General features: G+C 38.1%; 1 long non-coding RNA gene across 1 annotated transcript; it reads right to left on the bottom strand.

The window, feature by feature from the left end:
* Positions 1-1,555: 1,555 nt before the first annotated feature.
* LOC117217564 (uncharacterized) lies at positions 1,556-5,121 on the bottom strand. The gene is made up of 2 exons (XR_013033947.1): positions 4,162-5,121; positions 1,556-1,795 (listed from the first exon to the last, which is right to left on the bottom strand). It is a non-coding gene; the product is annotated as an uncharacterized LOC117217564 (long non-coding RNA).
* Positions 5,122-23,115: the final 17,994 nt, after the last annotated feature.

The raw sequence follows: 23,115 nt of genomic DNA, 5'->3' as shown, positions 1-23,115 counted from the left end.
GCGAGAGAGCCAGAGGACGAGAGAGAGAGAGCGAGAGAGTCAGAGAGCAAGAGAGTCAGAGAGCAAGAGAGAGAGAGAGAGAGAGAGGGAGAGAGAGAATGAGAAAGCCAGAGAATGAGAGAGAGAGAGAGTGTGAGAGAGCCTTAGAGAGCGAGAGAGAGAGAGAGAGTGCGAGACTTAGAGCTAGAGAGAGAGAGAGAGAGAGAGAGAGAGAGAGCTAGGGAGAGAGAGGGAGAGCAACATAATCGTTAACACAAGCCTGTATTAATAATAACCACTGCAAAGGTTTCTTTGTCAGCCGGCTTAGACCCTGATCAAACGATTCATCTTCATACATCTTTCAAACGCGAAGTACGGCGCGCATAAGTAAATACTTGGAATATGAAAAATGATCGTGTAACTGTCCGTAGTTCATGAATAATTCATGGCAATCTATCTTGCGTTCGTGTTTTTCGCTCGAGTCACCTTGATCCAAGACGAATTTGTAGTTGCTCGCGGAGAGGATCGGCTCCCCCCCCCCCCCCTCACCCCCACCCCTTACCCGAGGTTTCCGATCGGCGTCCACGTTTCCGTTCTCCTTTTCGAACGGCATCGCACCGGTCGCGAGCGATCGTTATTCTCTTTTTTAATTTCCAGTTCGCTTCTGCCGGATTTATTTCAAGATGCGTGCATGCGAAGTGGGTCACCGCGGCTGCAAAGATTCTCTCGGTACGATTTTGTCGCGTCGAACGGATCAATTTTTGCCTAAACCCTGCTGGTATATCGGTGTATACGTATCCGACGATAAATCGCGTGTAATGTTCTCGGTTAGACGCGTGTCCGGCCGATCCGTCCGTGATTAAAATTGTAGAAAGTTCTGTTGCACACTCGGAACGGATATCAGGCGGTGTTATCTTCGGCATTATCGGGGCCTTTATCGCTGCGCCCCGTAACTTATCGCCCGATGAAAAGCAAACAGCCGTACGTTTCGAGCTGCACCGTTAATAAACGAACATTCCTTCTAATCCGTAGATACGGAGTAATCGGAAAGAATTTACTAAGCGACGGGGGGTACGCGACGGGACGGAGAGAGATATACGTTACGCTGCGAGCGTACCATTCAATACGAAGCGTAAGGAAAGGAACGAAAGCATTCGTCTCGCGCACGTTTTAATGGAAAATGAAAGATAGATACGCGTGCGAACGGTTTCCCACGAAATGCAAGAAATTTCGCGCGTTATTTACGAAATTCTAAAACGGCGTTTGATATACTCGACGAGGAAATGATTCAATGGAACAAATGAAGCAAGCCAAAAATACAAATCAAAATATGAGCCGTTTATTTTGAAAGTGGCATAAGTCACTTTGTTTTTAAGTCGATACATTTAAGGGTTTGCGTTTTAACACCGTTTAAAAATATGGATGCTAACTTTCGAGAAGATTTACTTGTATTTGTTATCTCAGGATACTGATATTTTTCTCAGTATAAATAATTTCGTATAAACATTAAAAAGTCACCACTTTTCATTACGGTCAAGTGACTTATGCCACTTTCAAAATAAACGGCCATATGTGGTTGCACAAAATTACGGTGGATTTAATGGACAAACGTAGGGCAACAGGTGACAATCTGGTCCCTTGCGATTATAGAAGAGTCGTTAAACAGATTCCACGATTTCACATTTGAAGCAACGATGTCTTTTCTAATTATTCGATACATAACCTCTCGTTAGTTTTAAAGGGCGACAAACACTAGTCACTCTTACCGCTCGATAATTGTTAACCCTTTGTAGTCTATCGGGACATATGTGTCCACCTATAAGAAATACAGAACGATGTGTAGTTTTTTGGAAATTTTATGGAAAATATTTTTTCCAATGGACTATAAGGGTAACACGAATTATGGTTTTTTTATTATAACAAAATATATATTTATATATATAATATATTATATATATATATATATTTATTATAACAAAATTATTTTTTCCATAGAATTATTTGTCATCAATTATTTGTCAGGCATTTGTTTCCATTTGTTCAAGCATACTTTATTATTGCACAAAATTATACTTGGAATGAAATACCTATGTACGTTGAATGGCATAAAACACACGCGAGAGAAAACACAGTAATATATTATTACACGACGAAACAAACTGAAATAATAACAGAGCACAGCCAAATGTATTTCGCACGCCTATTGGGTGAAATGAATCCCGTTTTTCCACAATACACGAGCGTACCAGTCTTAGAATGCATACCACACGCACACGTTTGTTTACATGTGACCACATAACCTCTCAGTTTGGTCGTGAAGTCGGGCCGACACTAATAAAATCAACATTTCTCATTATTAGCATCTACATGCACGTAAAACTTGACTTCATATATTACACAAATTAACGAAAAATAAATCAGACTTCAAAGGATTGAACAATAATTACTAGTTCCGTTTCAACGCGAGATTGCCCGAAGACTTCGTCCAGAGAACTCGTGTCCCAGCAAAGTAGCAGAAGCCGCTGATCACACAGCGAACAGACGCATCTTGATTAATGTGCCCCATCATCGTTGCAATTCGACTGCCCATCGATCAAGAGCTCGCCACCAGTTTCCTCGGAGGTTCGATCGAAGCTCGCGACAATAACAGCCCGAAAACATAGTCGAACGGTGGCGAGCCGGGCTGGAGATCTCTCCTGGTCGACCTTGCATTTTTATTTAACCAGCCAGCGGGCACGCGAAGCGAAATAGTGAAGTAACTGTGGTCGGAACAGTTGCCAACGGGCACCGCATAATTTCCACGAAGCCGACTCGCGCGACCCCGTTCTCTAATTGATCGATCTTTAATTAACTCGCCGCGATCTACGCGGCGTATGACGATTATCCTGGGCCCCCGGGTCGCCAGGAAACGGTCGAGGGGGGCGGGGGAAAGGAGGCCCGAGCCTTGCGAGCCGGCGGCTTCGTCCGGCAGCAGGAAAGAGGAACGACGTTGTTTCTCTCCGTTCTCTTCTTCTTCTTCGTCTTCTGCTACGTCTTCTGCTACGTCTTCGTCTTCCTCCTCTTTTTTCTCTTCCATTTACCTTGGCTTCGGTGGAATGTAAGAGATAAGTGGTCGCGGACAACAGGAAAGATTTCTTTTTAAATGGAAATATCGTGTACGCGTTGTGGCCGAGCTCTCCGCGCAGGTGCGCGAAAAACTCGACGTTCGCGACATTATGCTTCTGCGACGAAACTTGTCGCGAACAACGTTAACACGTCGAGCGCCGCGTCCGTCAAATATATGGGTGACCCTAATTCTCGACCAATTTTCAACATTCATTTTCGTTGTGATGTATTCGAGCGAACTGAATTTGACTAGGACGTGTTCCGGACGCGAAAGGGTTCTAATCGTAATAAATAAATATAATTAATATAATATAATATATAATATATATATATATATTATCTGTTATTATAATATATATATATATATATATATATATATATATATATATAATATAATATAATATAATTATAATAAATAAAATAAATTTTAACTTTCTAGTTTCGGTTCGATTCATTGAATTGCATTGAATTGGTGGGAATTTTAACGGTTGATCTTCGGCGCCGAACGTGTTGACGACTAAGAGAAACGTTTTTTCCCAATTTTAAAATTGGCGATCGTCGTATTTAATTATAACCTTAACTGCATTTTTTTATACAGAATCTCAAAATAGAACGTGCGCCGAACGCAATTACGAAAACGGAAACGTTTAGAAAAAGAAAGGATTTAGAAATAAAACGTTCGCGAACGTTTATTATCGCGAAATAAAACGACTGTACTCTGTTATTATTTCAGTTTGTTTTGTCGTGTAATAATATATTACTGTGTTTTCTCTCACATGTTCTATGTCATTCCACGTGTAAGTATTCCATTCCAAGTATAATTTTGTGCAATAATAAAGTATGTTTGAACAAGTAAAAACAAATGCCTGACAAATAATTGATGACAAATAATTCTATGGGAAAAATAATTTTGTTATAATAAACCAATGAATAAAAGACATTGCACAATAAGCCTAACCATAATCCGTGTTACCATCATAGTCCATTGGGAAAAATATTTTCCATAAAATTCCCCAAAAAACTATGATTTTTATTTATTTTACTTCTAAACAAACTAAAAAATAAACAGTTACATACTACATATTTACTCTTAGCAATCTTATGGTCCTGCAAGGGTTAAACGTTTCGTCGATCGTTCATCCTATTACATAAATTAAGCGTCATGACGTTTGCTATGTTTGAGAACAGGTCCTGGTCGTTTTCTGCACGCTTGCTCCATCTTATGGATAAATTCGTTTTAAATAACGGTTTCGACGCAGTGATGGTTTTCGAGGTGTTGTAACAGCGTGCATTGACCATACGATATTAAAATTTGACGGGATCTTCCTGCAACAGAAAATAATTTTACTGTCAGTATCTAGCTGCAACCGTAACATCTTTCCTTAAAACGGAACAAGTCGTTTCTTTAACCTCAAGAGTGTCTTTTAAATTGAGGTAAAAGAAGAACGCACCTTCCGATGTCGCTTCTAATTTCACGCGTTGATATCGATCAGTTATAATAACCTTTTCTTAATTTCGCAAGGTGATATTATCGATATCCAACGCGACAAAAGATTCGAACTTAGATTTTCGTTAATTTCTGTTACATCTGAAGTGGTAAGTTTTACGTACATCTAGATGCTACTAACAAGAAATGTTGATTTTATTAGCGTCGGCCCGACTTCACGACCAAACTGAGAGGTTATGTGGTCACATGGAAAGAAACATGTGCGCGGTATGCATTCTAAGCCTGGTTTATTCGTGTATTGTGGAAAAACGGTATTCATTTCTCTCAATAAGCGTGCGAAATACATAGGTGGGACACATATCTCCCGATAGATTAGAAAGTGTTAAGATAAATAATATAGCGTACAGGTATGTTTTATAAGATAACAATCAACTTGTGGTACAGTAAATTCTCTCGAATCGTCTCTCAGCTTGTAAACAAAAATGAACAATTTGTGAAAAGGACATACGATTACATATAATTATATTAAATTATAATCAAATAACCTGACATAACCTCAACAATCGGCAACTATAAAAACGAGCGTCGAACGAACGTATCTTCTCTTCACAAATTGTCCATTTTTGTTTACAAGCTCAGAGACAATTGCCGAGAATTTACTGTATCGTTATCTACTACGAAACGTACACTTCAAAAGATAAGTACACGACTAGTTCGATTCCTAGACTATTTTAACATGTTGAATGTGCCACGGGGGTCACCGGTGACCAGTGCGCCCAAATTGATAGAAATATATATATATATATTTTTTTTTCGTGGCTCATTTCATTCTAATTTATAGAGCGTGCGATGTATTATAATTTATAATTTATTATATATAATAATTATACATAATAATAATATATAACAGTAATATATAATAATCATATACAATAATAATATATAATAATTATATATAACAATAATAATAATGCATAATAGTTATATACAATAATAATATATAATAATTATATACAATAATAATATATAATAATTATATATAATACTAATAATATATAATAGTTATATACAATAATAATATATAACAATAATATATAATAATTATATATAATACTAATAATACATAATAGTTATATATATATATAATTTAAAACAAATTTCAATATCTAAAATTTTGTATTACTACCAATTTTGAATTGTCAATTGAATTTGTCAATTCAAACAGTGATCCCTGTCGCAATTAACATGTCGAACATTGTTATACACTGTAACTTATCTATTGCAGATAATATTTCAACATTGTACGCATCACACAAAAGAAAATTCATCGTGGCGCCACGGACAGTTTCTGTAAAACCAGCGTGGCATTTAAAAAAACCAGCCGACCGCCGGGTGCCGCAATAACAATTATCCTCGCATCGTGGATAGGAGAACCTGTCGCCCCAACAAATTCGATAGAAATTCGAAGCACTCTTTAAGCTGCGTATCCGTTCGTCTCGTATCATCGTATCGTATCGCTCTCGCGTATCATCGTGCACACCGCACATACGGTACTCAATTATGATACGGCGTCAGCGATACGATGCGACGATACGTAGCAAATGGATACGCAGTTTTAACAGAGCTATTCAGCCCAGCTGCATCGCTCCGGCGGTGAACAAAACATCATCGTTGCCGAGTAAACCGGCGTGCAAACAGCACGCGGGACACGTTGATACGTATCCTATACGCGCGCATTAAAGGCGGAGGCCTCGGCAGTCCCGCTAATCCTGCAAAGGACAAAGCGCAGGAATGCCGCAATCACGCGGAAAATCTATAAATACACGGTGCGCCCGTTGCGAAATTCATCAGGCCGCTTTTCCGCGCGGCGATCCGCGAAGCGGCGCGGCGCGGCGCGGCACGGCTCGGCGTCCCTGAGGACGCGCGCGAAGCGTATTTCGATCCGCGAGCATAATGAGCGAACGCCAGAAGCGTTCCAGCAAAAATATACGACGCGGTTTACGATTCGCTCGGCGCAACGATAACGAACCCTGCCCGGTGGATTCCATGAACGCCACCGTGAGCCCGATCGTAATGTTGTTTTCTGGATGCTTTTTGCTTCTAATAGGACAACGTTTGAAGGTCAGGGGGGTTCACGGGAGGGCCGCGTACATGTACTCCGCCTCGAATGATATTCCCGAGCGGATCTCTCTCTCTCTCTCTCTCTCTCTCTCTCTCTCTCTCTCTCTCCAGTCCTTTTATGCGGCGAGTTTATTTTTCGAACGTTACGACTATCTTCAAACTGTTAGTCGAGTCATATTTCGTGCCTCGATGCTCGCACAGCCGTAATTACAAGCGGGAAAGAACGATTTGATTTCAGTTCGCATCGCCGAGAAACGTGGACGAGGTGCAACCAGCGCCGACACACGCATTCCGATGCAATCGCGGCGTGGAATTTGTGGAAAAACTCGGCTGGGGAAGACGAAGTGTCATTGGTGGGCGAAGGATCGAGCACAGACGGCCGGGAGGACATTGATGAACAAGTTAATGACGAGAGAATCCGCGTCAGGCTAATAAATTGTTTCGTTCTGGCAGTTAACGATCTTCGGTATTTTTTCTGTTTTTCTTTTTCGATTTGCAATTTTCTTCATCCGCGGAAAGAGCAGCCGCGGAATAAGCTTGCGAGAGAACGCGAATTGTAAAGCGCGGTGAAAAGACTTTAAAAAATCTGGGTACGTTGGACGCGGCGAGTGCTCGTTACTTTCATTTGTCACGACTGCGAATCCACGCTCTCTAATCTTGATTAGAAATACGGAATGCTGAAAGATGGGAATGTGATGTTAAATATTATGTTTCCTAGCAAAGTGCTTCACGACTCTCCGCAACTGATAGAATCCGTTCAATTAAATGTTCGACAATTCGCGGCTCATTTCATTATGATTTATGGAGCGTGCGATGTATTATAATTTATAATTTATTATATATAATAATTATACATAATAATAATATATAACGATAGTATATAATAAACATATACAATAATAATATATAATAATTATATATAAGAATAATAATAATGCATAATAATTATATACAATAATAATATATAGTAATTATATATAATAATAATAATAATACATAATAGTTATATACAATAATATATAATAATTATATATAATACTAATAATACATAATAGTTCTATACAATAATAATATATAACAATAATATATAATAATTATATATAACACTAATAATACCTAATTGTTATATACAATAATAATATATAACAATAATATATAATAATTATATATAATAATAATAATAATATATAATAGTTGTATAATAATAATAATAACACATAATAATTATATATAATAATAATAATAATAATAATAATTTATATAATAATAAATAAATAAATAAATGTATATAATAATAAAAATAATTGTATATAATTTATTATTATTATAATTTATCGACGGTGCTGCACACCAATAAAAATTACTGATTAGCCGGCAACGTGAACGCGAAACAAGAAAAGCAAAAATTTACCCGATCTCCTCGCGCATTTTCCACGGATTCTATAATCCCGCTCTAATGCGTACCTCATTACATTCGCTTCACATAAACAGTTACTAACCAACTGGCAGGCAGTGTCGCAGATTTTATGCATTCACAACAAAACGGAAACGGGCGAAATCTAAACATTATTTTCAACAAGCTTCAATTGAACCGATTAAGGAAAACGAACAAAAAAAAAGAATTCCATTTAGCCACCGTTTCTCGCAACCCGCGCGTAATGCTTCTTTTATCTTATTTTTTGTTTTTTTGGTTTTTTTTTCGCGCGCGAAGAATCCGCGATCGTGCAACACAACGATCATCATTACACGGCGAATCTTCGCGAGCATATTCTCGTTTCCATAAGCCATTTCACGTAAACCGGAATAAGGAGAAAATTGATTACGCAGGCAAAAAGGTATCCTCGGCTAGGAACGGAGCAGTATCATTAGCGTGTCTCGATGTAAACATTTTCTTGCGTCCTGTTCTACGAACGCCGTGTACGCTGGACAAAGATCCAGCGGCAGCAATAATAACCGTGCGATTGAATCGGCGTTTTTTTTTTCGTCGAACTCCGTACAAAAGTCGGGACGACCGAAGAGAGTAACGCGCGCGCGCGCGCGCTCGCGCGCTTAGATCTCCGGCGTGGATCAAAAACTCTTATGAAAGCGTCCGCGCGGCTCGCGATAAATACGAATCGGAGCTGCATGCATACGTGTGCGCGCGCGCGCGCGCGTACACGCGTGCATACGCGCGTACGTGCCCGCGTGCGGGACAGAGGCGTCGGTGGTTGTACCGGGAGGCAAGAAAAAGCCAGTCTTATGCAATACCAACAGAACTGCGATTCATTAGTGCCGCGAGTCCGGTTTCGTGCTGAAATACGAGGCGGCAGAAATAGCCTTGCCGGAGAACGGTGCCCACCGGTTAGAAAAACAATAACCGGCCACTGAATTTCCTGCGGCGCGCCGGCCGCTCGTGCTGGAATCGATCGGCCGCCTGACATTATTTTTCGGAACCGCTCGCTGAAATTATTCCCGTGTGTCTTCGCGCCGTTTAACAGATAACGCCGGGCCGGCCTGTTATCGCGAGATATCGCGCCCGATCGCTTTCGTTTATCCTGCTTTTTCCTTGTTTTCCCAGCCGCCAGTCTCGGCGAACCAGACGACTCTATCGCGCGATCGTAGACGAAAGCTTGCCAGTGTCATGCCGCTTTAGGAATCTTAACGCTAGATTTACCGAATCCGTCGTAACGACGGGTCACTAATTTTTTAATTTACGATTATTTATATCGTAGAGATGTGTTTATGGAGTTATTTATTTGATTTATATGTTACTTACGGCAAATGTTACATTAATAACACTTGTTAAAAATCAGAATAAATGTGTTATTGTTACTTTTATAAATTAATCTAAAATAGCTGCTTTTTTGTGCTCCGTAAATCTAGTTCTAGTATGTTATAATATAATATAATATAATATAATATAATATAATATAATATAATATAATATAATATAATATAATATAATATAATATAATATAATATAATATAATATAATATAATATAATATAATATAATATAATATAATATAATATAATATAATATAATATAATATAATATAATATAATATAATATAATATAATATATATTAATATAATGTTATATCCTAAAAGTATGTTAGGATTTGAAAGTGAATTCTGTGATATTAGGCAGAATAGAATCGTCGTCTGAATATCTTTCTTTTCTACAGCTGAATCTAACCGGAAACATAATTCATGGTCAATCAATACCATCAACGATATTATAAATATTTTTATATAAGTACTTTTATATATTATATTTTATTTATTATTAATATTTTATTTATTATTAATATTTCGTATATTGTTAATATTTTGTATATTATTACTATTTTGTATATGATTAATATTTTATCTATTATTAACATTTTATATATTATCAATATTTTATATCAATTATTTATTATTAATATTTTATATATGATTAATTCGTTACTTATTATTAATATTTTATGTATGATTAATATTTTACTTATTGTTAATATTTTATATATTATTTCCACAGTTTTCAAGGAAGTTGGAAAAGCATTCATTTTTTACTCGGCATCGTACACCTTAAATTTTCAATTTTCATTCCATTCTTTTTCAGATTTCTAGAAACTCCCGAGTTGCCATACATCACACATTACCAGGCCGCGGATTTGTCGCATCTATAACAAAAATTGACACATCAAATACAACAAAAAAAAAAACAGAAAAAAGAACAGTAAAAACATGCGAATGATTTGAAAATACTGCCGCGTTGCTTTCGGCTCGACAGGATAATTCAAGAAAGAGAGAAAGAAACGTGAACGTAGAATTCTGTATCTTGCAATATCAACGCAGAGAATTTCTCGTATTTTGTATGGAAATCCGCGGTCTATTTCGTGTGCCGAGAATTCTTCGATTAAAATTTCGAAAGCGCAACGTACGGCCGCGAAGCGAATGGTGGTAGCGTTGCGAAGATAACGCAGGCTGCACGGCACGTTATCGCTAGACGTAGCACACGTGATAAATAATAAGGAATTAATTCGCGATTCGGCAGCAGGTTCCCTGGAACGAAACGTAGCCACGGTCGGCGGCCGTAATTTCGAATCGATTGTGAAACAGATGCGAGAGGAAACAGAAGAAAAATAAATCGGCCGCAGCCGGATTCAAGGATACGGGAGAGGCGCACGACGTTTAATAACGAGATACGGCGAACGGAATTCGCGATAATAGCGTTCGTTCCCGGTTAGTTAAATACGCGCGCGCGCGCGCGCCGCTATGTACGGCCGGGTATCTGCGATCGTCCTCGCATTTTTCTCCATCCTGGTAAAGTGTGTTGCATCGGTTAAGGAGATCTAGACGCACAACCTTCTCAGAGTTCGAGCGACCTTCGCATCGAATTATCCATTCGGAGAGGCGCGAGACCCGTGCTCGACGCGTAATCGAGCTCGATGTAGATTAATTGGGCACCGATCGTTGTTTTCCGAGGAGTTCACCTCGGTGTCCGTCCGATTCGTTCGTTCATTATATTTAAATTTTGTCGATTACGGTAAATTCTCCCGAAATTTTCTTTCAGCTTGTAAAGGAAAATGGACAATTTGGGAGACGAGAGAGAAGACGATTATTCGAACCATGTGGCTCATTTTTATAGTTGCCGATTGTCAACGATTATAAAAACGAGGTGCAAGGCTCGAATAATTAATTAATTAATTATTATAATATTATATATATATATATATATATATATATATATATATATAATTAATGTATATATAATTAATTAATTTGCGCTTAGAGTGCGCACAAAAATGGATCGATGATCTGTTAAGTTGCCTCGAAAGTGGTCTTCGTAATGTGCGCGCTCGATGCCGCGAGCTAGTGCCATTTATGGCGTCTGCGAGTCGGACAGATGTCAATTTTTGTGTACTAGCACTATGGCGTTTTTGCTTTAGTATCGGCTGTTGGACTATTTGTCGTCAGTGGAATCACATTTTTCTTGATTAATCGACTCTTCATTCTAGTCAATTGATAGTTTAAAAATTTATATATTGTATGTACTTATTAATTATTTTATATATAACAATGAAACAAACTTATTATGGGCCATTCTTTTGGTGGAAATTAATTCTTCGGTTCTAGACTTGTCACAAAGTATCTTTTCGATGCATTAAATAAACGTTCAAGCATTATAACCGCTTCGGTAATTTATTTGAACAAATTCTTGCGTTTGGAATGGATTTAATTTGCTGATACGTGGAATAGTATGCGGGGTGTCCCAAAAATATCTCGTAATCCGGAACTAGGAGGTTCCTCAGGTGATTTGCAGTAACTTTTTCCTTAGTGAAAATGCAATCCGAGGCTTCGTTTACGAGTTATTAACGAAAAAGGGTGACCAATGGGAGGCGAGCTCGCCTAGCGCTAGGCGGCCGAGCCAATCAGCGGAACCGGGCTCCGGCCGCTCGTTGGCTCGGCTGCCGCGCGACAAGCTGAGCTTGCCTCTCATTGGTCACCGTTTTTCGTTAATAACTCGTAAACGAAGCTGCGGATTGCATTTTCGCTGAGGAAAAAGTTACTTCAAATCACCTCAGGAACCCGCCATTTCCGAATTACGAGACATTTTTGGGACACCCTGTATAAAGGCAGTAGATTTTGTGCGAGAATTCATTTATTTGAGCGATATAATATACATAATGCAGTAATTTCTCGCTTTCTCCCGATTGTCAACAACTATAAAAACGAGACGCAAGGCTCGAATAATCGAATCTCCTCTTCCGAAATTTACCATTGTTGTGCGCAATCTGAGCGCGAATTAGGGAGAAATTATTGTAATATATATTGTAATATATATTAATAATAATATAATATATATAATAATAATTGTGCGCAGAGAATACAATATATAATATTATATATATATAATATATATATTATATTCTCTGCGCACAATTTAAATTTCCAACAGGCTCGAAAATGCGACAGAAATGCAAGAAATCGAGAGGCGAGAAAAATTGCATGAAATTAAATCGAGAACTTCGCTCGCGTTTTATTCGGGGAGAAAAAGTTTACAAACGTCACAGCATCGTGATCAAAATGCAAATGATTTGCGAACACCGGGTCTCCGAGACAAGTCGCGGTATACTAGTTTCGTGAAGTCGAAAACAAGAAGGAGTTCCATTTCGCAAGCGACGCGGCGCCGATCTAACATTAAAACCAGTCGAGCTCGGAATAATCGGCGAAGTTAATGCAACCGTTAATAATCTGGAACGGGCGAATTAAATCGGGCACGGTGAAACGTTCCTGAATAGTGAATAGATCGAGTCTGTTAGAGATAGGAGATAGGTCATGATCATATCTATTAATGCAACGGCCCGAGTAGGATACGCCTGCGAACCTCGGAAATATACGTATGCTGGACTGGCTTTCAATGAACATTAATATGTTCACTGCGGCACGGTGACCAGATTACGCTTGCATTATTCGAGACGAGGAGGAACAAGAGAATCGTAGAAAGTTCGCGACGCCGCGGCTGGAACGAAAGAGAAAGAGGAATTCTTGCGAGTATCGGGTCTTCCCGATTGGAGAACACAGCGTTCTCGGAACGCTGGACTCGCGCAACAATGCTGTACAGCTCTCGCAGAACGCATGCAGATTCCACCGATGGATTGCAAACAATGCTTATAAGCTTTTTCACATGCGCATAAGCTTTCTATCGGTAAATAGAGGGAACTGTTGCTATAAATAAAATGTTTCGCGTTATCCTGAACCGCGGCGATCCAAGAACAGGTACAAAGAATTCTTGTTAGAAGCTTTCGAGCCGAGAGACAATACGTTTGCACGAGCATTGTACACGTATCGTAGCGTGTCTTTCTAAAAATGTCCCAAGAATAATTCGTTGTGTCTACCATTATGGTTTCAGCCATTTACGTATTCCGAATTTCAAGAATCCCTTTCACATTTGCGAAATATAGACACAACGAATTATTCTTGGGACATTTTTAGAAAGTAAAGACAAAAATTCGATTCCCGCAACATCCAGAGATCATCATTGTTCGCGTATCGCCAAGACATATTGTTTGCTTACCCTTTCCAATAAAGACGATACAAAACACAAAGGAATAATTCCCGAGGCATTCCTGTGCACAGGGTTCGAAAAGGTCAAAATATCTGCAATTAACTTATTAACTACGACTGGTGCATCATGGTTAAATGATTTGTATGCCGACATTTTTAATCGATTAGTCGTGCCGCCTCCTTGACGAGTATACTCGATTGAGCGTCGCTGTTATAAATATTGGATCGAAAAGACGGATTTATGTTATAAGATTGACAATTTTATTACTAATATTTACTTGTTCGTTTAACATTAACGTATACCGCATAAATAATAACAGAAAACCGCAGGAAAAATCAAATACTTATAAAAGTTGAAAATTACGTCGAGCATCAATATCGAGATTCTTCTCCAATCTCATTTCTATAATGATATAAAACACCTTCGTGTAGGAAAATATTGTATCAAAATATTCTAAACATCTTGAAATTTCAGAATATGTTTTTGTTTTCACTAAAATTATAATCTAAATAGCCAGTGGTCACTATTTACGCGCGACGAGTATTCTCGACGTGACACAAAATACAGTAATTTCTCTCTAATTCGCGCTGAAATCGTGCACGAAAATGGACAATTTGGGAAGAGGAGATACGATTATTCGAGCCTCGTTTTTTATAGTAAGCGATTATCAACAATTATGAAAACGAGGCGCAAGGCTCGAATAATCGTGTCTCCTCTTCCCAAATTGTCCATTTTTGTGCGCGATCTTAGCGCGAATTAGGGAGAAATTACTATACAGTATGATACGATTATTCGAGCCTCGTGGCCCGTTTTTATAGTAACTGATTGTCAATACTTATAAAAACGAGACGCAAGGCTCGAATAATCGTATCTCCTCTTCCCATATTGTCAATTTTCGTTCGAAATCTCTGCGCGAATTAGGGAGAAATGTACAGTAATGTCTCTCTAATTGACGCACAGATTGTCCAGAAAAATAGACAATTTTGGAAGAGGAGATACAATTATTCGAGCCTTGTGGCTCATTTTTGTACGATCATCGATTGCCAACAACTATAAAAACGAGCTGCGAAGCTCGAAAAATCGTATCTCCTCTTCCCATATTGTCAATTTTCGTTCGAAATCTCAGCGCGAATTAGAGAGAAATGTACAGTAATGTCTCTCTAATTGACGCTCAGATAGTCCAGAAAAATAGACAATTTTGGAAGAGGAGAATACGATTGTTCGAGCCTTGTGGCTTCGTTTTGTACAATTATCGATTGCCAACAACTATAAAAACGAGCTGCGAAGCAAGAAACAATCGTATCTCCTCTTCCCATATTGTCAATTTTCGTTCGAAGCGAGAACGCGAGTTAGGGAGAAATCTGAGCGCGAATTAGAGAGAAAAAATTACTGTACTGCCACTTCTCCTCGACGAGTATACTCGTCGAACACAGCTGACCGGCGAAGCGATCGATACAAGTAAAAGATCGACGCAAATCGAATCGGTATTTTCGCGAGTACGGCCGCGGTATCCTCGGATTTTCCCAAGGTTCGCGTCCGGCGAAACGGCCAGAAAAATAGTCGAGACGCGGGCATAAGTAGGCCAACCGAGGCGGCAACGCTTTGTGATGTAGATAAACTCGCGGCTAATGTAAATGCACGCACGCGACGCTGCCGCGCGCGCGCGCGCGCGCGCGGTCTTGCACGCGTGTGCTCGCGGTGGAATGCGCGGGTAAACAAAGAGCACGCGCGCTGCTATTGGAACATTTTCGCGGCGCTCGCGTCCGCGAAACCGAGTCCTTCGAATTGCATTTTTTTTCCACCGCGGCGGATCCGCGATAAATCGACGGAACGGTTTCTGCCGTTGAAAACAAAACCGTCCGAACAAAAAACAGGCCCGATCGTATCTATTAATTACCGGACCGAGTTGTATCAAGCTCCGCATCGATAACGAGCAACGGAAACACTGTTTCGCGCGCTCGCGAGCACCGATAGGACAACGCCGACGTGAAACGACACGCAGAGATAACGTCCGATCTTTAAATAACCGAAGACTTATTTGTCCACGGTTCTTCGGAACTGGAGCAGAATCTAACGATTCGCGTTGTTTTCCCAAACCGGAACCGGGCGTCGTAACAGTTTTTAATCCTGGATGGCACGGGCTCGCCGACGTCGCTGGATCGTGGAAACGGGTTTTATGATACGGTCTCCGCGGAACGAGACCGTTATCGAAACCATCGTTTGGGGTAAATTGAATCCGTCGCGGAATTAAAGGGGTCGCCGGGAAGTGACCGCGATGTCGAGCCTGGAATAAAGAGCGCAATTTTTGCTCGACGACGCGCAGTTCACGGTTTCGGGTCTGCGCGCTGGTCCACTTCTCTCGGCCGCGATTAACGCTAGATTTACGCGGCACAAAAAACAGCTGTTTTATAATTATTATAAAATTATAATTATGTAAAACATATATTATTATTATATTATTATTATAATTATATATATATATATATATATATATATATATAAACATATATATATTATATAAAACATATATTATTATCATATTATTATTATAATTATATATATAAACATATATATATATATATATATATATATATATATATATATATATATATATATTATATAAAGCATATATTATTATTATATATAATACATATACTATTATTATATGTAATTATAATTATATAATCACATATAGTTTATAAAAGCAAGAATAAGACGTTTATTCTGATTTTGAACGAGTGTTATTGTAACATTTGCCATGAGTAACATATAAATTGAATAAATGACTCGGAAATGTATTTTTATAGTACGATTAATCGTAAATTAAAAAATTAGTGACCCTTCATTTCCGTAAATCTAGCGTTAAAAGGCAACCCCGTTGTAAATTATCTTTCGAAACTCAATTCAGAGAAAAAGATCAAATTTTTAACTTCGAGAATTTGTGCAGCTTTGACTGCGAAAAATAGGCGAATGATTCCTGTGTAGAATGATTCTGTGAGCCGTGGATTGTTTTTGGATAATTTCACAATGATTTGAACGTGTTCAAGCAATTGGAAAACGCGGAACGATCTCGACGAGCACCAGAAATGCAATCGATTGTAGAATTACATGCAGTGGTCCACAAAAGTGTTCGTACACCTTTTAAAACGCAATAACTTTTTCAAAACTGAACTGACTTGATTTTTTTTTAGATGATAGAGGAGCTAGTCTACTAGACAGTGACTAAAAAGCTTTTTTTTTCATTTTACTTAGAATGAAAAGAAATAATTAAAAACCCTCGTTTTTTAACTTTTTTATCTGAGCCTATAACGAACATTTAAAAAATGCCCTTTGTAGATCTCGGTTAACCCAGAGTCGAGCTACAGGCGTTGAAGGATTTAAAAAACTGCAGATTTCTTCCAGTTTTTGGTCAAAATCGTGATAAAACTGCGATTTTTGCAATCGTAACAACGTGAACCGATTTTAATAAAATTTTCGATATGCGTATAAGTTACCGAGATCTTTATTCTTTTGTCAGAGACAGATTTTTATTTTTTATCGTCTAGTAGACTTGTCCCTCTATCACCTAAAAAAAAATCGAGTCATTTAGTTCTTTTTTTAAATATTTATTGCATACTAAAAGATCTACGATCACTTATGCGGCCCACTGTATCATTTTTTGTACGATTCCGCTGCAGTTACTCGGCGACAAATTTTACATTTTCGCGATCCGAGAAGATAAGATTAACGATACGTCGACCACCGATAGCGGATAAACGAGTTGTATAATTAGAAATAGCGATTGAAAAGCGATCGCCAGTGCCGCGTCAAGTAATGCATCGAACTGCATAGAGTGCCGCATCGTCGCACACATACATAGAAAGAGGCAACAATGGCGCGGCAACAATTTAAAAATTAGATCCCACGGTTCTCGGAACGCGGCAGATACAAACGATATTTTGCAACATGTTTTGCACTCGTGGAAGGACACAAAGGAACGGGGCGAGCGACGGGGGAAGACGCGCGGCAATAAAAATTCTGCCGTTAACAACAACGCGAACGTAAAACGACCGCGACGAAACTATTGAAAATGTCGTTTTTGTTCGCCGTCTATTGTAGCACTAGGTCAGTGGTGGACGTTTCGTTATCCCTGCCGGGAATTATGATGTTATTATCGCGACTTACGCGTGCGCGCCGTCGGTTTAACGGCTAATCTGCAACGTTTCAGCCCGCTTTTCATCGACACGACACGCGGTCTCGGACGGTGACATTGTAATTCAATGCAGATTTCCTTTGTCCTCCGCGATATCCCGGGTTACGGACATGCACGCTCTATCGGGCGAACGTTCGCATAAAACTATGAATTCGTTTGCCGACCGGTTGACGCACTTTACCGCGCCCGCGACGTACTTTCTTTCTCGTTCGAGGCTGCGTTTCCCGATAGCCTGGGGAATGTAAGATAAGTTTGCGAGTACAGTAATGTCTCCCTTACTGACGCTCAGATTGTCCACTAAAATGGATAATTTGGGAAGAGGAGATACGATTATTCGAGCCTGGAGGCTCGTTTTTATAGTTACCGATCGTCAACAACTATAGAAACGAGACGCAAGGCTCGAATGATCGTATCTCCTCTTCCCAAATTGTCCATTTTTCTGCACAATCTGAGCGTCAGTTAGGGAGACATTACTGTATTCTCTTGTCAGTTTCTTAATGCACTGTACAGTCAATTCTCCCTAATTTTCCTTCGGCGTGTAAACGAAAATGGACAATTTGAGAAGAGGAGATACGATTGTTCGAACCTCGCGACTCGTTTTTATAGTTACCGATCGTCAACAACTATAGAAACGAGACGCAAGGCTCGAATAATCGTATCTCCTCTTCCCAAATTGTCCATTTTTCTGCACAATCTGAGCGTCAGTTAGGGAGACATTACTGTATTCTCTTGTCATTGTAGTTTCTTAATGCACTGTACAGTCAATTCTCCCTAATTTTCCTTCGGCGTGTAAACGAAAATGGACAATTTGAGAAGAGGAGATAGGATTGTTCGAACCTCGCGACTCGTTTTTATAGTTACCGATCGTCAACAACTATAGAAACGAGACGCAAGGCTCGAATAATCGTATCTCCTCTTCCCAAATTGTCCATTTTTGTTTACAAGACAATTGGGGAGGATTTACTGTACGTGTAAACACTGACTTTGTTACGTTTTCGCCTACTTTACAACCAGCGGATCAGCTACCTCGTCAACAGGCAATTGTCCCTGAAAATTTCATTTCTTTTCTGCCACCGGGGATTCACGATTGTCCAATGAAAGGCTTTTGAATATACAGCGAGGAGCAGAAGTTGTCCGCGCACCTGTTAAAACGGTATAACTTTTTTAAAACCGGTCTACACGACTTGAACTTTTTTTTGTAAATGTTGCTCCTCGCTGTAATTTCTTTCGATATAACTACGACTTTATTTTAACACGTCGAGTGCCACGTTGTTCACATACGCTTCACACTAATTTATTTGCCAGTTCCCAAGATTCATTTCTGTTGTGGTATATTCGAGCAAACCGAATCTTACCGGAATGTTTACGATGAGAAAGGGTTAAAATGCCATCCGCTATGGTAAATTTCATCATACTAGTTTCAGTTCGATTAATCGAGTTACAGTAATTTCTCCCTAATTCGCGCTATGATTGCGCAGAAAAATGGACAATTTGGGAAGAGGAGATACGATTATTCGAGCCTTGTTGTTGACAATCGATAACCATAAAAAACGAGCCACAAGGCTCGAACAATCGTATCTTGTCTTCCAAAATTGTCCATTTTTGTGGACAATCTGGGCGTCAATTAGAGAGACATTACTGTAGATTGCGGATCTCTGTGCGCGATCGAAGTTTCTACATCGATTTTAACCCCTTGCCATACTATTTTCTTCATAGTTGCAATGGTTTTTTGATCGCAATCATTTCTAAGACAAAAAGAAGACAATTCGTATTTATCGTGTATCTACATTTAGTTGAATGTTTAAATACTGGTGACGAGAAATCAGAATTTTATTCAGCCTAAAAGGAACGGAATATCATTCATACTTAACAAATTATTGTAAGAAATCTCCGTCACGTGTCATACTCGTTAAAGTATGGCAAGGGGTTAAGAAGAGTGAATAGTATAGATTGTAAGAGCATGTTGAAACTTTACTTTTTTTCTTAGGATTAAAACTTCTCTTCGCCCTTTATAATTTAATCTCTGGCAAAAAGTATTCGTCCACCTTTTAAAATGCAATAATTGTTTTCGAACTGGTCTAATTGACTGGAATCTTTTTTTAAGTGTTAAAGGGTGTAATTTACGGTACAATGACTGTCATACTTTTTTTTTAATTCTACTATCACATAAAGTGACAAGAGATAAAAGAACACTGGTTTTTTAACTGATTTATCTGAAAATTTGGAACGATTATTAGATATTATATTAATAATATTTAATATAATATTGAATATAATATTTAATATATAGTGAATATAATATTGAATATAATATTGAATATAATATTTAATATATATTTAATATAATATTGAATATAATATTGAATATAATATTTAATATATATTTAATATAATTTAATATAATAATATAATATTTAGTATATATTTATTTATTTGTATACCCTTAATTATAATAATTATATTTTCACGTAAAGGCACTATAGTTCGTTCTTCCTTCCCGTCATTATTTTAAGGCAATTTAGTTTTTAAATATGTTAAACAAAAATCATGCTATCCGGTGCTGTGGAAGCACAGTGTCGTATAAAGGTTTTCGCAATTTTCTTATCGCGTTAGAGCGAAACAGTGTTATAGATTGCAGTGCTATATACGAGGTTTCCCGCAATTCATCCTATCGTGTTAAAGCGAAACCGTGTTACAGGATGTCGTGTTGTAGGAGGGCTACCTGTAGTTTATAAAAACGTTTCTTGGCAGGAATTTAACCGTGACTGTCATTGCTAACGAGTGCACGCGCTTGAATCTGCTTTTTCGAGCCTTCTCGCGGTGAACATGATTTATACTCGAAATTATCTGTGAAAAAAAGATATCCTCCTCGTTGCATTTCTTCCTTAACACTAGATTTACAGGACCCGTCAAAATAAAGGGTTACTAATTTTTTCATTTACGATTATTCTTATCGTAAAGATACATTTACGAGTTGTTTGTTCAATTTATACGTTACTCACGGCAAATGTTACAATAATACTTGTTCAAAATCAGAATAAATGTCTCATTGTTACTTTTATAAATTAATATAAAATAGCTGTTTTTTTGTGCTCCGTAAATCTATTTCTAGTATGTTATAATATAATATAATATAATATAATATAATATAATATAATATAATATAATATAATATAATATAATATAATATAATATAATATAATATAATATAATATAATATAATATAATATAATATAATATAATATAATATAATATAATATAATATAATATAATATAATATAATATAATATAATATAATATAATATAATATAATATAATATAATATAATATAATATAATATAATATAATATAATATAATATAATATAATATAATATAATATAATATAATATAATACAATATAATATAATATAATATAATATAATATATATTAATATATATTATGTTATATCCTAAATATGTTAGGATTTGAAAGTGAATTCTGCGATATTAGGCAGAATAGAATCGTCGTCTGAATATCTTTCTTTTCTACAGCTGAATCTGACCGGAAACATAATTCATTGTCAATCAATACCATCTCAACGATATTATAAATATCTTTATATAAGTATTTTTATATATTATATTTTATTTATTATTAATATTTCGTATATTATTACTATTTCATATATTGTCAATATTTTATATCAATTATCGATATAGTATATTATACATAAATTAAAATATTACAATTAAAAGTTAAATATAAAACAGCTGTTTCTTGTGCTCCGTAAATCTGGCGTGAACGATGTTGTCGCCGTCGTTCTCGTTACGGAAAGACGAGCTTCTAAATTCAGAAGGGAAAGTAAGAAGGATCATCGGCGCGAGCCAAATACAGAGCAAAAAAAAATATGGTACGCCGCCGGTTCTGCTTTTTCGCTTTCCCTCCGTTCGTAATTTTCATATTCAGTTTTTGTCGCCGGAGAAAGTTCGCTGTTCCGAGGATCCTCGACCGAATGAAACATCCTTGACGCTAACTGCGAAGGGTACCAAGCGTGTATAAAATGCTGCGACAGGCCGCAGCCGCGCGTTCCGGGAACGCGTTTTCATCGACGCGCGTGGGTCCTTCGCGCGAAATCGGCGGGCCCCGAGGAGATCGCGTATCCTCGTACGCGATTCGCGCCTTTTTAATTGCTTCTCCGAGGCGTATACCATAAACGAACTAGGTGCCGCGTTCACGGGAACACGACATCCGGGCACGCGGTTGCCTCCGAAACGAATTATTCGAATGCAAATGCGCGCGGCGGGTGCATAATGCGTGCCCGTCGCATGCTGATCCTCCGATCGCGCTGCCTGTCCGAAATATGTACATTATACATATATATGTACATTATATATATATGTATACATATATATATGTATATACGTGCACGTGAACACATGGAAGTATATGCTCACGATATGAAAGTGGGCTTCCAATTTTCTTATGCTAATTCGGACGACCTCCATTCGATGGAATTCCTTTCGGAACGTGGTCGTTGCGCGGCCGAGATGCGGCTCATGCAATACACGTTCGCGCGGTTTGCAACGGGGAGGATCGGCGTCGCTTTTGAAACCGAGTCACGGATTCCGGAGTTGCAAAATACTCCGGGTCAAAGTGTGCGTGTGCAGCGAGCTTCGACGCGAATATTAATATTCGCCGGCGATCACGTTCGGCGGCGGCTACTCCGCGAACGACGATGAAAATGACTCCGCGAATCGACGCGCGTTTCGATCTCCCCGGGCTCCGGCGGCGAAACGGGCAACGTCTTTGCCCGCACGTTTTTATTTATCCACCGCAAGGCTGCGTCAGAATTTATCCGTTTTTTGCTTCCTCGCGAGCCTCGGATGATAGCGGCCCGACGAAGAAGGCATTTCTGCAAAATCTCTTCCTGGTTAATGTTTCGCTTTTTATTAAGGCTGACTTTGGTGCATCTTTCATTGCGTCTATTCTGAATATTTATTTGTTGTATTATAGCATAAATAACGCATTAAGGGGGGAGAAAATGTGAAGGAATTTATTTATTTGGATTTATCTATTTTTATTGAATTGAATTGAATTGTATTGAATTGAATTGAATTGAATTGTATTGAATTGAATTGAATTGAATTGAATTGTATTGAATTGAATTGTATTGAATTGTATTGAATTGAATTGAATTGTATTGATTTGAATTGAATTGAATTGTATTGAATTGAATTGAATTGAATTGAATTGTA

This window comes from Megalopta genalis, chromosome 8 (assembly GCF_051020955.1).
Source record: "Megalopta genalis isolate 19385.01 chromosome 8, iyMegGena1_principal, whole genome shotgun sequence".
NCBI lineage: Eukaryota > Metazoa > Arthropoda > Insecta > Hymenoptera > Halictidae > Megalopta > Megalopta genalis.
The sequence above is the reverse complement of the archived record's forward strand: the minus strand, read 5'-3'. Positions and strand labels throughout refer to the sequence as shown.